This window comes from Cololabis saira, chromosome 6 (assembly GCF_033807715.1).
Source record: "Cololabis saira isolate AMF1-May2022 chromosome 6, fColSai1.1, whole genome shotgun sequence".
Classification (NCBI taxonomy): domain Eukaryota; kingdom Metazoa; phylum Chordata; class Actinopteri; order Beloniformes; family Belonidae; genus Cololabis; species Cololabis saira.
The window spans coordinates 20,497,447-20,513,269 of record NC_084592.1 but is presented as its reverse complement, the minus strand read 5'-3'; the positions used below and the strand labels follow the sequence as shown (position 1 = coordinate 20,513,269).

Sequence of the window (15,823 nt, the reverse complement as noted above, 5' to 3'; positions counted from 1 at the left end):
CCGGAACTAGAGTATAAAAAAAGGACATCCAAGACAAACAGAGGGAGAAGTCAAAACCCTAACACAAAAACCCTTAAACCATGACACAAACTCACAGTTGACTTTAAAATGTGTTTTTTAGCTGACCTAAAGGGGACCTATTATGGCATCTAATACCTATTTTAAACAGGCCTTGAATGTCTTAAAAACAAGCTTTTGATTGTTTTTGCTAAATAAATTAGAAATTCAGCCTCTGAGCTTTATCATCTCATTTTCTAACCTCCTTCTCAATGTGGGATTCGGAGTGGGCGGGGCTATGATAATGAGGCACTGTGCTGATTGGCTGCCTGAATGACGCGATACACCGCAACGAAATAATGGCGGAAGCTCCGGCCGGTGGAGTTAGTTGTGGGCGTGGTTTTACGCATCGGAGGCCAACCTATGTAAATTGCATTTGTTACGTAATGAAAGGGAGCAGAATCTGAACGGCTCGTAGATCCACATGACACTAGATGGCTCATCTGGGCGGCTGTACAGACACTGCAGAATTTGGTTGCTTTCCTCCTTCTCTGAGTTGGCAGGCTGAGGGGAGACCACTTTATATATGTTAAAGCAAGAAAAACCGTGTTTTTCATAATAGGTCCCTTTTAAACTACTAAAGACTGTTGTGCAAAAATTCTAAAAACCCACATTATTTCTAAATCAACTGCAATTTAATTGATGTTATAAACATTTTTTTTTAAAGCACAACATATGCAGTTAAATAAAATGTTCTGGTTTACACAAGTGTACAAAATTGATTTGATGGATGTATGATGACCACCTTCCTCTTTTTTGTGAGAGGTGCAGGACACAAATAAATAAAAGGGCATATAATTGGATCTCTGAGAGTACATGTAGCAAATGAGAATAACTATAATCAATGAATCATCGTCACATCCACGACTCCAGGAACAACACAGCTTAAAAAAAATTAAAACAAAATTTAATTTTTTTTTATTTTCAGCTAATATCTTTGTGCTAGGTTAGTTCCCTTGTGTAAGACAAAGTGAGGGTAAGCAAGATCCAAAAGTTGCTTCAGGTTGAGTGTACAGATATGGAAAGTGTCAAAAGAGCTATCAGTATATTTCTCAAAATATGAAACTAATAACTCGTTTATAACTTATATAACTTGGTTTATGCTACATAAAATAACCTCTCTTTTTTTACCGTGTGTTCCTCCCTTGCCTTAACATAAGATTGTTTATTGCAGAATAAGTAGTATTGAGAATAACCATCATGATTCACTACTATACTAATTGCAAAACAATGAAATCTTTTCAGATAAGACCGAGTTCTACATTTTAGTTTTTACATATCCTCAGAAAAAGCAATTTGCTCAAAAACGTTTGTGTTTTTTATTTCGTGTTGTTAAAATGTATTTGTAGATCAGTAAATAATAGGTGAATTAAAAGTAAAAATATATATATGTGTGTCAAGTTCTGACCATAATTGTCATACATTGCTGGTATCCTACAGTCCGAATAACGTGACAATGTTAATGCAAACTCCTAAAACAGCAAAAATTAAGAGAATCGTTTTCTTACAGTCCAATATGGTCAAATGAATACAATAAAATGTAAATGGTTACAGTTTCTTGGCACATGATTTAGTACGGTAGTACACCCAAACTTTAGCTGCAATCCCTTGCTCTTTTTAGTTTTAATCAATTCTTCATTCCGCTCATGTCTTCCAGAGTAAACTTATTGCTCTTGGCCCCAACTTCCACACCACCTGGAAAGTGATGAAGAGCTGCATTTGACCGATAGCAGCTACTATAGAAAACCTCAGTCTGGCCTGCGTCAGGGAAAAATTACTGTATCTCACGACATCACTTTTATAGTGAGCCAGAGGGACATTTTCAAAGCCAACTATTTTCCCTGCTATGTTTGATGCAGCCGGGGAACCTTACATACCCTCTGAAAACATTTCTTGGTTGACATTAGATGTGGGGAAATGTGTTGATTCCAAGATGCACCATGAAGCAGAGATAGAAGATTCTGTATTGATGCAGTGGCAATTTCCATTCAATTTATTTTACAATTAATATACTTCATGCACAATCCACTTCATACCGTTTCATAATTCAGTTGATTCCAAATGAGGTCATGTAACATCAATTCATAAAAAACAGCCTAGCTCAAATTTTCACTTTGATGCAATCCCCCATCCTGACCAAGTATGACGTGACAGTTGTAGTAGTATTAGTAATTAGAGCCCAATTCCTTTCAGCTGATTGTAGATGTTAGGTTACATACTGTAGGTCCCTTGTACTGAAGTGTATTAACTGTGATATATTTGGTATTGTGGTGTTTTGAAGCAGATATCTAGACAGACTTTGGCTTTTATTACTTTAGCAGAGAGAGAGAGAACTGAATCGGAAACATGTTTTGTGCAATTATTACCGCACAAAATTGTATACAGCTATAATTGTAATAGTATAAGCTCAAATCATAAGTTTACTTTACATAAAATGGTTATAGCTGCTCTTAGTGGTGAAATTAATCCCCCATTAAGGACTCAGTGAAGAGCACGTCTTTTAGAATTCACATTTGATTCATGGAGTTCTGTGGCAACTATATTATAACCTCAATCTTTCTGTTTGAAATCAAGATAAAGGTATTTGCCAAATCCAAAAAAGCCTAATCTTCAAGCTGCTATGTGAAAATAGTAATTATTTTTGTTGACAAGTTTACTGCAGAGGTTCACCATTTTTATTTTTATGTCATCTACAGTTCAGAGGTGAGTCATATACTGGTGGCAAAATGCCACAGTTGATTACAGATCTGAATTGCTTTGGAAACAATAATGTTGATGGCTTTTTTGCAGTCCATTTAGACTCATGTTTTGTTCAATACAAAATGAAAAAAAAAGTAATATGTCATCTGCTGTTCATCTTATCCAATTTCCATGTCTTGTTAAGTACAGGTTTATTGTGTTCTGATAAGACAAGGAACTGAAAGAGGATGTACTTTCTTTTTAATACGAAGGAAAGAGATGTTCAACTGAGAAGGAATGCAAAGTTATCCTGTGAGAATGTGTGCCCACAGCAACTGCACAACTTAAAATAAGCATCTTTTTCTGGAATTTCTCCCAATGAAATTATTGTTTTTATGTTGCTAGAGTACATTAAGTAATCTATCACAAGAGGGGAGATGTGGAGAGTCAAAAAGAGCAATGACATTGCAACACAATCAATACTCTGCATTAAGAGCAGGTTTATAATTCACCTCAGGTTTGCTCTTTCTAGTGAGGGCCCCCTTTTTTATGATCAAGCTGGAAGAAATCATAAACCATGTGGCTTCCAGACAGCATGTTCAAGAGTATCAGGCGAGAAGACTGGTTGTTATCAAGGATGAAAAGCTCACATGAAGCCACTGGATACCAGCTGTAAATATGCCATCTATGGATCAAGTGATCTACAGCCCTGACTGGTGTAACTGCTGGGAGAAAAAGAGAGCAGTGCTGCTTACATTAGCCAGACACTCAAAACGCTCGGTGGGACTAATGCAGTCGTCAGAGTAGTTTCACTAAATGTAATCCAAAGTGTGAAACATCTTCAAACACCATCTAATCTCTGATTCTCCTGTCTCGGCCATTGCCTTTCATGTGTCAATCTAATCATGTTGCTGACCTTCTATGTGGGAACACATGTACGCTCTTTACTGATGAAGAGACCAACCTGTGCTCCGACTGCCTGGACAACACTCACACAAATGCCAATATCATCATTTTTCAGGGGCTTTTTACAAACCCCATCACACCACAAAATTTAAATAATTATAGCGTGAGCTAATTAATACATTGGGAACATCAGTAGTTAAAGAGCCAACTGTGAGGCCTGATGTGTGAGTGTGACACGTTTTAAAATGTGTATTTGTCCTTCAAAGCAGCATAACCGCAGTTGACTTGTGGATCATTTTCGAGCTCTGGAGGTGGTAAGTAGAGCCTGGAAACAGGAGGCCCACATGTTTCTACACAGTCTGACATCCATCATGTACACATCTTCATGCTGCTGTCGTATCAACTGCAGGCATTTTTCAGTAAAATGTGTAGCAGCGCCAACAGTTTTTAATTAGACGCATGCAGAGCAGAAGGTCGAAGGGTTGAGAGATTGAAAAGAACACATTTTACAAATTTACTATTAATCTTTTAATGCTGTTTTTGAACAGTTTTTTTTTTTCCATTTCTAATGTAAAGTATTTGTATTTTCCAAAAGACATTTAAACTCAACATTAATTAATCCAAGAGAATAATATGTTGTTGGCCCATTTATGCTGCCACTTCTTATGTTGTTTGCAATGGTCCTTTTGTGAGATAATAAGGAAAGGAAAGTTAATGCTTGTTGCAGATAATTACACATAATCCATAACTTTGCTTTTAAAGTTAATCACTATGCCCTTGTTTGCGCAATTTTTCCCCAACATGTGCCGTTCACATCATTTTAATGAGATACTGTTTATGATGATTTGAGGAATTAATATTACAAGTCTAAGTAATAATACATTTTAAATGCCATATTTGACCATTAAAAAAGGAGATGTCACTGTACTTAAAAAAAACTAAAACAGAAAAAAACTTTAGGAGAGTTTATCAATTATTTTTCTTCACAAAGACTCTGGAAAATCTTATTAAGGGGTTATATTATGCTTTTTAGAGGCCATCTCATCTTACAAAATACATGGTCTTTCTTTTACATGTGTAGAAGATTGCATATTGTTTCCCTAAAAATGCCCTGCCTGAAAATGTCTTGTTTGTAGTCCATGTCAGTAAGGTGTCATAGTGTGGTACATAACTGGCCCACCATCACCAGAAAATGTGTGAAATAAAATTTCCAATTTAAAAGAAAACATTTTGTCTCATAATTAGTTATTAACAGAGTGTAAGGTAATGCAATTGAAACTCAACTGTTCCATGTATCAGTTTAATGTTGAGAGTTGGTGTGCATTTGCATGTAAACAGGGGGGGGGGAAGCTTGAATATAAATCAGGTGCAATTATCTGTCAGGATTCAGGGCTGCAGATTTAACATGAGCAGACATCACTGGGACAAAGGGTATTTATCAGTCTGCCAAGCTAAATATAAAGCAAAGAAAAAAAAGAAAAAGAAAAAAAAAAGAAATGGATGTCTTTTATTTCAGATTGTAGTGTAACAGAACATAATGAAAGACATTATGATTACTACTCATTTGCTTCACAGAAAAACAACCATCTTCCATTTCTTTAAATGGAAGGTTCTGCCAGCCTTTAAAACACATTACTGCAATGTCAATAACCTCATCCTTTAACTATTCAAATTTTTGTACACCATGGCAAAACATGAGCTCGAATAGAAGCTTAAACCCTCTCTCTACGTTTAAGATGAAATAAAGGGCAGCAAAGATCAAGGTAAACATTGCTTTCCCAGCCACAACTCCTATCTCTCTCCTTCTCGGAGAAGCCCTGCGTAAATCACACGGCAACCGTAATGGGAAATGGGACTGCAGTGTGCCAAATGAAGCAATAAAACAGCCCCTGAGTGTCCCTTTCAAGGCATTAGTGACAGTGTCCATATGCTCACCGCTTTATTGATGCTGTTCACATTCACATTTACATCTGTGCACTTTACCCACATGAAATGTCCTAAATGAAGGTCACAAGGAAACACTGGAATAATCTGGAATATTGACTTTATATTTGCATATAATATCTGCATCCTTAAGGGCAGTTTGATATTGAAAGGGGGAAACAGTTTTCTGTAGCTGACATTGTGGATGCACTGAAGAAATCTTAATACCTGCCTCTTTAATATGGGAGACCATGAAATAACGCTGCAATTCCAGCTTCTTAGAATCAGAAAAAAATAAACACAAAATAATAGTAAGGTCTCTCAACCATGGTAGGTAATAACAAGCATAATTAAACCATTAATGAGGTACAACAAGGAAGACTTGAGATATTTCTGCTTTCACACATTTGTCAGGCTCTGTTAAAATCCAAAATAAACTAAATAAACAGCATACCGAAAGCATGAAAATATTCAGCAGAAACTTAAGTCGCTAGTTCTGCAGTTGCTGAATACACACACACATATATATATATATATATATATATATATATATATATATATATATACACACACACATATATACACACACACACACACACACACACATGCTTTTTCTCCACATATGCCACTCAAATCCAAATACTACCTCTTGAGTATCCAGTGTGCAAGACTTCATTTGTCATAACACTGCAGGAGGACAGTCAGTGCATAACAATGAGATTTGCTAATGAAATCAACCATCAAACTGAAACACATACATATTTAAGTGGTGCCTCAATGTCATTTGGTTTTTTGCATCGTTTGCTCATTTCCCCTCATTTTTCCCCAGGTTCATCCAATATTTTATTCTGATGTGTTCACAGTCAAGAGCAATGAGCACACATCACAGTTTAATTTTGTGCATTCGTGTTATCTCTGTAATGAGATGAGCCATTACCAAATTAATATCATTTGCATAAACATTATAATTATTATGAACATTTTCCCACCTAAGCTAATCATTTATTTTGAGTCAAACTATGTTAATTAAAACCATTTGCCAAATTGCTGCCTTGTAATATATTTATTCTCCTGAGGAATCTCTTCCAGTTATGATGTTGTTTAACCCTGCTGAGTCTAAGCTGATATTTTCATTTTTTATAGTGCTTGAGCTTAAGGTCTGAAGAAATCAAATACATCTTTTTGCATTAAAAAAAAAACAGGTTGTGCTAAAAAACATTTAAGTTAGCCATACATTAGTGAATTGCATTTTGTAAGAGAGCGAGATCAATTTCTTTAAAATTGAAACGGTGGCCTTAGGAGTTCAGTCAAACTGGTTTATTATATTTGTTTTATACACTACATATCAATACTGTTGTGTATTTTTTGTGTATTTTTCTGCAGTGCTTAAAGTGTGCAGATACTTGCTTGACTAGCACCTATACAGGCTGTTTATTTAATACAAAAAAAAACTGAATCAGTTTCATGATTACACATACATGTCATGCCTCCTTGTTTTCATTTTTGTGGTCTTAAAGAATCATTGATTTTTTTTTCCATTTCAAATTTTTATCCACAGTATAGCATGTAATCAAAAGAGGACTGCCTATGCATTGTTTTTTCAAATATCCTTTACTTTTAGTTCTCTTAATCCACCATATACAACCATTCCTCAAAAACAAACATCCATTCATTTCCACTACTTGGTGAAGTTGGACGTGAGTTGTATGATTGTGTGCTGGGGACGTCTTTATGTCTTTCAGCAGCATAAGGTCACAGCTGCCAGCAGAGCTGAAGAGGAAAATGACAATGATTCTCCCTAGCTGCCATTTTTCTTCCCTGACAAAGACTCCATCTGCCACCAACCCGTTTGCAGCTTCTGAGATAGAATATCAATGATTTCCTAGTATTCTACAAGTCAGCATTCACCTTGACGCCACCTCTAAACCTGTCTGAGTGCTGACACCACATATCCTCTCTGAACAGGCCCCGGAGGGTGCCAGTAAAACTCTCATTCAGCTAAGTGGCATTTATGCTGCTCCAGAACATTAAGCTTTTTACTCGCACCGAGGATATTTTAGTATTTTGAGATCAATGTATACATAGATCTGATTTATTCCAAAATGTAATTGAAATGTAAAGACTGTTGCCAAATCAAAACACAACCAAAATGGGCAAATACCCCATAGAGATTTGCTTTGTGAATGTTTTTTCTTTGTTTGTTTTGTGTGTAATTACTTACTTTTTGATGAGCACTCTTGCTATGCTCAGATGAAATGTATAAAACAAAAACATGTAAACAAAGGAACAGCAGGCGACAAGTCATGGCCAGTCAATGCCATGACTCTCCAATGGCATCTATAGACCACTGACACTCACTCAAACAACTACACATTTTGCAGTAGGTTCCTCAGTGGACCAGAGCATACCAGTCTGTGCCAGAATCCAGGGTCAAGCAGGGGCAACTAAAAGTTGGTAAATACTGTTGGCTCTACTCATGAGTGTGGTGGTGAGGTGTGGTTTTGGCACAGCTGTAGGTTGAGGAGGTTGCTGTGTAGCAGCCACCAGTTCCGGTGATTGTAGTGGCAGCAAGTGCACCAGCTGTCATCATTCAGCCTATTAACATTGAGTCTATTTTAACAGCTACACCTGGGACAGGAGAGAGGCCTGATGGCCAGAAGACCCAGCAAACTGTGTTTGGCTCTGCAACGACTACAACTACCAAAAATAAAACTGATAGTTTCTTGCATTTGTGAGTGGTTTGAACCCTTAGTAGCTGGATCCAGCTACAATGAGAATCATAAGGTTATTTCTAAAAATATTACCTAAACGGTTATTTCGTCCCCAGAAAAATATCATTACTTTTTCTCCAATTCATTTGTCATCTTTGGGATATTTTGTTAAAAAGTTCAAAAACTGAGGATTCACCCAACACCTCTCTTTCACTCTCACAGAACACAAAATCGAAATGGAAAAAAAAAGGTTTCGGTAACGGTAACTTTGCACATATTCTGAGGTGGAGTAAAATGGAAAGTTAAAGTGAATACTGTAAATGTAAATGCATATGATTGACATAACTGTGTAAATGCAAGCAGCTCCATGACTTGGCATGACTTCCCATGTACAAATAACACAGTGATTAAACTGGTTAAAACTATAGGAGAAAAGCAAAACTTAAGTTGAAAAAAAAAAAGGCCTTTGTCGTTCTTCCGATGCTCTTATAATTACAGTACGTGTTGTCATTTAGAGATACAAATATTTTTTGCACAGATGAGTAATGAGCTGTCTATGATACCTGTATGTCAAGACAGAAACTCCAGGTATCTCACAAGTCTTGGGACAAGTCTCTCTTCCCCAGAACCCCTACAAAAATGGAAAATCTGTAGCTTGAAGGAAGAGGGAAACCCAACATAGAAGATGGTCCGGTGATGATTCGCTGCCAAATAAGGCATTATAAAATACGATTACATACTGTACATATGGGAACACGACCCATCACTTTATGCCAAAGTCAAGGTAACCCTAGCACTATTAAAACCAAATATGTTGTACTGTGCCTATATTAAAGTAATGTACTGCATAATAGTACGACAGTCATCATTAGTATGTAGCAGTTAGCCAACTTAAAGTCCATTATACTATTACATCCTTCCACTCTGTTTGCCCGTTGATCCAAGGGATAATATACTCCAGGCAGAATGGTGGTCATTTACATAGTGGATACTCTTCCATAAGTAGCAAATAGTTAGGGCATTTTTTTTTTCGTATTCCAATACCAGCATCGGAAATACTGGCAGAATAGCTGGAAATAAACTTCCAATTCTTCTTCATTTCTCCCATTCACTGTCCTGGATAACCAGCCCCTAGTGCTAGCTGATAATTAAATCAGCTTTATGGTGGCAATTTGGACCTCTCATGTATTCAAATGTCAAAATATTAATGTCTTTTATTTCACATAATTGTGGCTGAACTTTCACATACAGCATGACCTCTTTGATGGTCCACATTTATGATTTGGAGAATTTATTTAGAATTTAGTTCACTATTTTTGTTAATAAATTAGATGCCTTTTGATAATAACATTCTGTGTCTGTAGTCTGTCTGCTCGGTCCTTCAAAGTTTTGGATTTGATAAATACGTACTGCATACTATGTACTACATTTTGGTAATGCACCAGTTTACACTGTATGTGGGTTCAAAATCTGTCACTGTCCCGAGAAGCACGACTGCAAACAGCTTTGAAAGTTAGGATGCCTAGCATAAGTGAAATAAACAGCTAGTATAGACTTGCTACTGAAGTTGATAACAGCGTTTATTAGCAAGCTAACATTAATATTAGTATTATACATGCAAAATAGTAGCTCTGTAATTGTCATTTCTATTTTTTTTTAGGCATTCGATTATTGAGTTTATAGTAACAGTATTACTTTTTTTGCTGTGTGCCTTATGTTGGCCTACACATTGAAATAATAAGGAAAACGATTCAGATGTCTGGAATTTGATGAGCTGCTTGTGAGTGATTTTAGACAGAGCTAGAGCACAGAGGACACTGTAGCTGTAGTACTGCAAGTCCTGCAGATCCTCTCAGAAAATGAGGCGCTGACGCCTTATCTACCAAGTTAACAATATAACAGTACAATGAAATGATCAAACTTGTTTCTTCTTGCAGCTGCAGTACATATTCAAGTCTGCTTGTTTTAAGTTTCAAGCTCATCACTTACACTCACCGTCCACTTTATTAGGTACTCCTAGTATAGCCAAGAAAATGAAGGGGACAACTATACTCAAGATTAGATATCAACTAATCCAAAACAAAAAAAAGATTTTGTGTATATATAACTACACAGTAGATCTGATATATCCACTCCTATCTTGAGGCAATAATTAAATTCTTAATAGCAGTATAGAAACATCTGTATAAAAGCCACTGTAAATTAAGTAGCCCAAATTAAATTTTAAAGCAAAGTCGAACAATAGCTCCAAACCCTGCTTGGCTCACAGTAATTTATCTTAAAATACCCCATAGTCAAAAAAGTTTTCTCTTTTACCCCAAGAGATTTAAATATGCTCTGAAGACTTAACACTAATTCGAAGAAAGATGTGAATTAATTAGACACACACAAAATGAGAGCAAAGTGTAATGTAGCAGGAACTAATTTCATGAAGCAGGACTTTGTTGAATCTCAACCTAATTGCACAATTCTAATCCTATGCCCAAATAATACTTTGAGATGAGGTGTTCAGCCTAGTGGTGCATTTCTATTCATCAGCTACTTTTTCCAATTTAGCGAAGGAGATTGATTATGTTCCTATTTAAAAAATATGAGGAAAAGCACTTAAATGAACAATAAGCAGCAGATCCAAGCAGACACTTACTGTATGAGACGATCCTTCAGTTCTGTAACACTACCTGCACGCCACACCTGAAACACAACACGACAACAGTCAATCAGAGCTTGATCTTAATGGTTTACTGACTCTACATTAACTTCATCAAATAGCTTCCTGAAAATGAAAGAAAAATGTGGTCTAACAAGAAAAATGTGTTATTGTATTTTAACATCAGCCCAAAAATAAGGCATCTTAAACAAGATGACAGAGGACAAAAACAGATATTGGTCCGTTTAAGGGTGACAAGAGTACACAGCACTGAGGTTATACTAACAAATGATTTGTTTTTAAAAATCAAACAATATTCTTAGAGAAAACACTTGTATACCAAGCTACAAAATCTTCATTTTCTATGGATATGTCTTTGTTTAAATCTCAATAAAAATAAGTTTACCCGAATGTTCACTTGTTGAGAAAGCTGCTTTCATGGACCTAAAATAAAAATGTTATAAAAATAAATATTTGATCCTTTGTTGCTCTATCTCAGCAAGTTGAATTTAAAAAGGTGTTTGGTGAAAGAGAAGCTGAATTAGCCCATGTTGTGAATGTCCTCAGCTTGTGTGGATATTTTCTTTTTTGACTTTCAAACAGATTCTTTAAAAAAAAAAAATCAACCAAGTCATTGTTGTGCTTTCCATATAACTTAGCACATAGTTGTGCTTATATCTTAAGCAAAACAATACTTAATCATAATATTTTCCATTTGTACAATATTTTGCTGTGGTTGTTGTTCAAATCAGCACAAAAAAATGTAGCTCATACTCTGGAATACTGCTGTGGTATCAAGACTGGGAATGAAAAATATCCAGAGAAAAGTCTCCATAGAAAATTTTAATTATTGTAAAAGGGTTCCTCCATTAAGTGGTAATGAGCCATCCCAATGCTCATGATGTATGCCTTCTAATGGTCAATTTATCTTGGCAAAACAAAAACCATAACCAATAAACAAGCGGAATCAGCTGAAAATAACAACACGTAATTTTCCTCCCCATAACAATTGTTGGGTTTTTTTTTCAAAGTTGGTCACACCTGCAAAAAACTGCATTATAAAACAGGTAAAGGTAAAATGTTGTAAAATGAGTCTTCACACTTTCCACACATGAGACAATAATGTAGTAAATAAACAAAGTAAAATCTTAACACTAAAAGCAACAGTTTCTGACATCTAGGGATCAAGTTAAGGACAGCAGCCAGCTAAGATGTCATCCATCAACTACATAGTTACAAACTGCACCTACTGCATTGAGGTAGCACAGTATATTGAAAATAGCTAATATCAACATGCAATATATCAATATTACAAAAATAAGAGGAATCTTACAATAAAAAGTAGTATGGCAGGTAGCATATTTCCATGTGGCATGATTTTACACTGTGCTCATCCTGAAAATACTTGGCCAATCAGACGGATGTTCACAGCTTGACATGCCAGACCCCAATTTAATGGCTGAGATGCTAAATAATACAGTGAGATATAGTGAGAAGCTAAAGTACACATAGACCCTGTCCAGACCTCGCATTAACATTTGTGTGTCTGAGAAGGTAGCAAAGCTGGAAATAGCTGTAAATAAAACAAGAAGAAACTGTGAATACCAAAATATTCACCACAAAAAACTGTTTTACTAACTTAATTCAACAAAGGAAATGAGTGATACAAATCAGGCTTGTATACAACACAAGAAAAGAGCCTTAACAGATGCAAATACCAAAATAAACAACAAAGGGCTTTATTGTGGTCATTTTTGCACAAAATCAAATGAAACAATGCTGAAGCACTTAGGATTCAGGGACCGCCTAATCCCATGCTTTTGCATTCACACTATTGGACAATAGAGTCTCAGACCATCTTCAAACACTTCCTGAGTGATTGGATCTGAATCCATCTTGGAATGTGCTCGCAACAACCTTGCATCAGTGTTGGTCACTTATGATCGAATTCCCTACTACACACTTTAACTAAAGGTCTGAAGACTGTTAACAAGTCTTGTGAGCGCTGCGATGACAAAATGCAGAGAGCGGAGCGCGGAATAGGGCAGATGGAGAAGGACTTGTTGCTTTAAAGAATGCAAGTGCAAGCACACACGAACATACAACATGAGTAAAAACAAAACATGTTCTACAATTATTCTTGCTTTTAACTACACTGGAGATTGTTCATTGTGTAGTTAAACGCAAGAATAATTGTGCTATAAACAATATACTTAGGGATTATTTGCTCATATGTTGCAAATCATGTAGCCATCACAATTTTCATGTTGCATAATTGCAGGGTAAGTATCAACAGCCCATTGAAGACTGTCAGTATAGTTACATGCACATCTAAATCAAGCCATTGGCAATAATCAAGCTAAGGATTTAACTGGAGTTTCTGATAAATCCTACATGTGCGGGAAGAGAATCGAATTATTGAGTGAGGTAGGTTCGAGTCAGCCAGACTGGATGTGCTACAAGCCCTTCAGCGTAGGCATTCTGGTTAGTTAGAACAATTAGTAAACAAAGATTTGAAGCAGATGTAGAAAGAGAACAACACATGAAGATATGGCCACCAACGATGCAGCAGCTCTGTACATTTCGTACATAGTAACCGTGATCATTCTTCGTTGTTCCTCGTTAGAGGTGGCTATTGCCAAGGACCTCACAATACGATACACATCACAATACTTGAGTCACGATACGATACAAATTTCGTGATATACTACGATGTTATACATAGTTCGCTGAAAACTGTAAAAGGCATTATGCATCTTAAAATCCAAGTTGCACGTACATCAGATTATAGTGATAATTCATGGGACGAACTGAGTCAAAACAATGTAATTCAAATTATTAATGCGTTTTATTGTAACTATACAAGCTAAAGTTACAACATATTTGCATATATTTTGTCATATTATTAACATAACTTGAAATGAACATTAACTATATTATTTAAGCCCATATATTCAATAAAGTTTTGCTGGATTTACAAGCCATCTGAAACATGATTTATTTGAGAGAAAAAAATAAAAAATTATATTAAAATTTTAAATATCAATATCGAATTGGCCAGCAAAGTATTGCGATAAATTGCCATATCGATATTTTTGCCCACCCCTATTCTTCGTCTTCTTCTGCTACTGTGTTGGCTAACCGTGGTTTGCGCATACATGCCGGAATAGCTTGATTTTGAACCACATCATCTGGCTCCAATAGCTCGGTTTCAAGAACTCCAGATCGGTTCAACTACAGCCCGACTAAGGTGCATACATGGCTTTTAAAACTTCGATATCACTTGGACTAAAGCAATAATTTGACTTTCTTTCAGTGCATGTAAATGCACTGACTAATCCCCAACTGGAAAAAGCAAACTCAACCCAACTGTATTTATAAACCCAAATGCTTTACTGAGCAAAAACAATACACACAAGGAAAAAAGTGTGGATATATAATTAAATGTAGGAAAATTTAGAGATTAAAAGAAAAAAAATTGCAAAACGCAGTACTTTAATAAAGATATCAAAAGTGATGCCACTGTTTATATTTGTTGTTTATCTTAGGCTATTTCTAATTTTCTTCATTGCTTCCCTTCTTTGGTGAGGGTGATTTATTTCTATTAACTACTCTTGCATTATGCAGTAATTATAAACCTTTAATTTTGATACGCATACCCTCAAACTTCTGACACAACAGATTATTTTAATTTCTTCCTCTTATTCACCCACTGACCAGCTCTCTTCTTATACAAGCCTTTTATAGAGGTAATACAGTTGTTCTAACTCATAAAAGAGGACTTTGTGTACTATAGTTATATCTATGATTGATCCAAACATTGATTCAAACAAAACAGGATTTTTAATGACAATTTCTTTTTCCATAGGTCTTTGTGGTTATCAAACGGTTCAATTTTTAAAATGCAGCTTCAGCAGAATCCCTATCAGAGCTAAAATAGGTGGCATTTATAGCAACAGTGACAAGATTTTAAATGCATGAGGATCAATAAAAAGAGGGGTTGTGGCGCACTGTCTTTGTCTTAGAGTAAAACTGTTTACAACAACCACTGGATAAAAGGTCTGCATGTATTAAATCTGAATTAGTGCACCCATCTGACTAAAAATAATGAATATGTAGTCAATTCATTCATTCTCAGCTGGCCTAAAATGTCTTATGTAAAGGATGCAAATACCCAGTCAAACAAGTAAAGCAAGCAACCAGAATTTAAATATTTTTTAAAACAGGGATAAAAAAAACCCCACCCTATTAACACAGCAGGAAAAATTCAGTCCCAGAAGCATCGATGGTTCAAATAAAACACTGTGAAAGGCAGAGAAAATGGACCAGGAAGATGAGTGAAAAAGAGTAATCTCCCTGACATATTCCTAATAATCCACCTCCCTTGTGCTGCTCCCCTCCAGCTCACCCTATCATGAAGTGTCAACACTGACCTACAAAAAAGGAACTTCCGTCAAACCTTACATGTTTAAAAACATCAATCACAGCAGACAAAGAGAGTACATGGAATTATACAGCATTAACCTTCAGGGCTTGCATATGAAGAACACAGACTTATTTATGCTTGTGTATTAAAAGCCACTGCACCACTTTAAAAAGAAAACGGGCTGCCAAATTGATGAACATGCAGCTCACCCCTCAGCAGGAGACCAGCATCTTTGATTAATGAGTGCAAACTTGTGGAAAGGGTAAGAACAGGAGAGACGGGGCGAAAATGGGTGAAACAATCATTAGCAGTCACTTTTTTCATCCCTCTGGCTTTTTCAAAAGGCCAATGAAACAGCCGAAGGAACGACCATAAAAAGGGGGTTGTGTCATATTCTGTGAGAGCATATTGAGAGGTGCAGCAGAAGTGTTTCTCTCTGTGCTCACTTGAAATGCTGAGCAGACAGACTAGTGT

At 36.1% G+C, this 15,823-nt stretch overlaps 1 protein-coding gene across 5 annotated transcripts in view; it reads right to left on the bottom strand.

Moving 5' to 3' along the window:
• LOC133445978 (bromodomain adjacent to zinc finger domain protein 2B) overlaps positions 1-15,823 on the bottom strand; it is a 49,159-nt gene that overhangs the window by 27,470 nt on the left and 5,866 nt on the right. For all 5 annotated transcript variants that reach the window (XM_061723592.1, XM_061723594.1, XM_061723593.1 and 2 more), the window contains exon 2: positions 10,921-10,967. The gene's annotated coding sequence lies outside the window, so the exon portion shown is untranslated. The remainder of the gene's footprint in view (positions 1-10,920; positions 10,968-15,823) is intronic.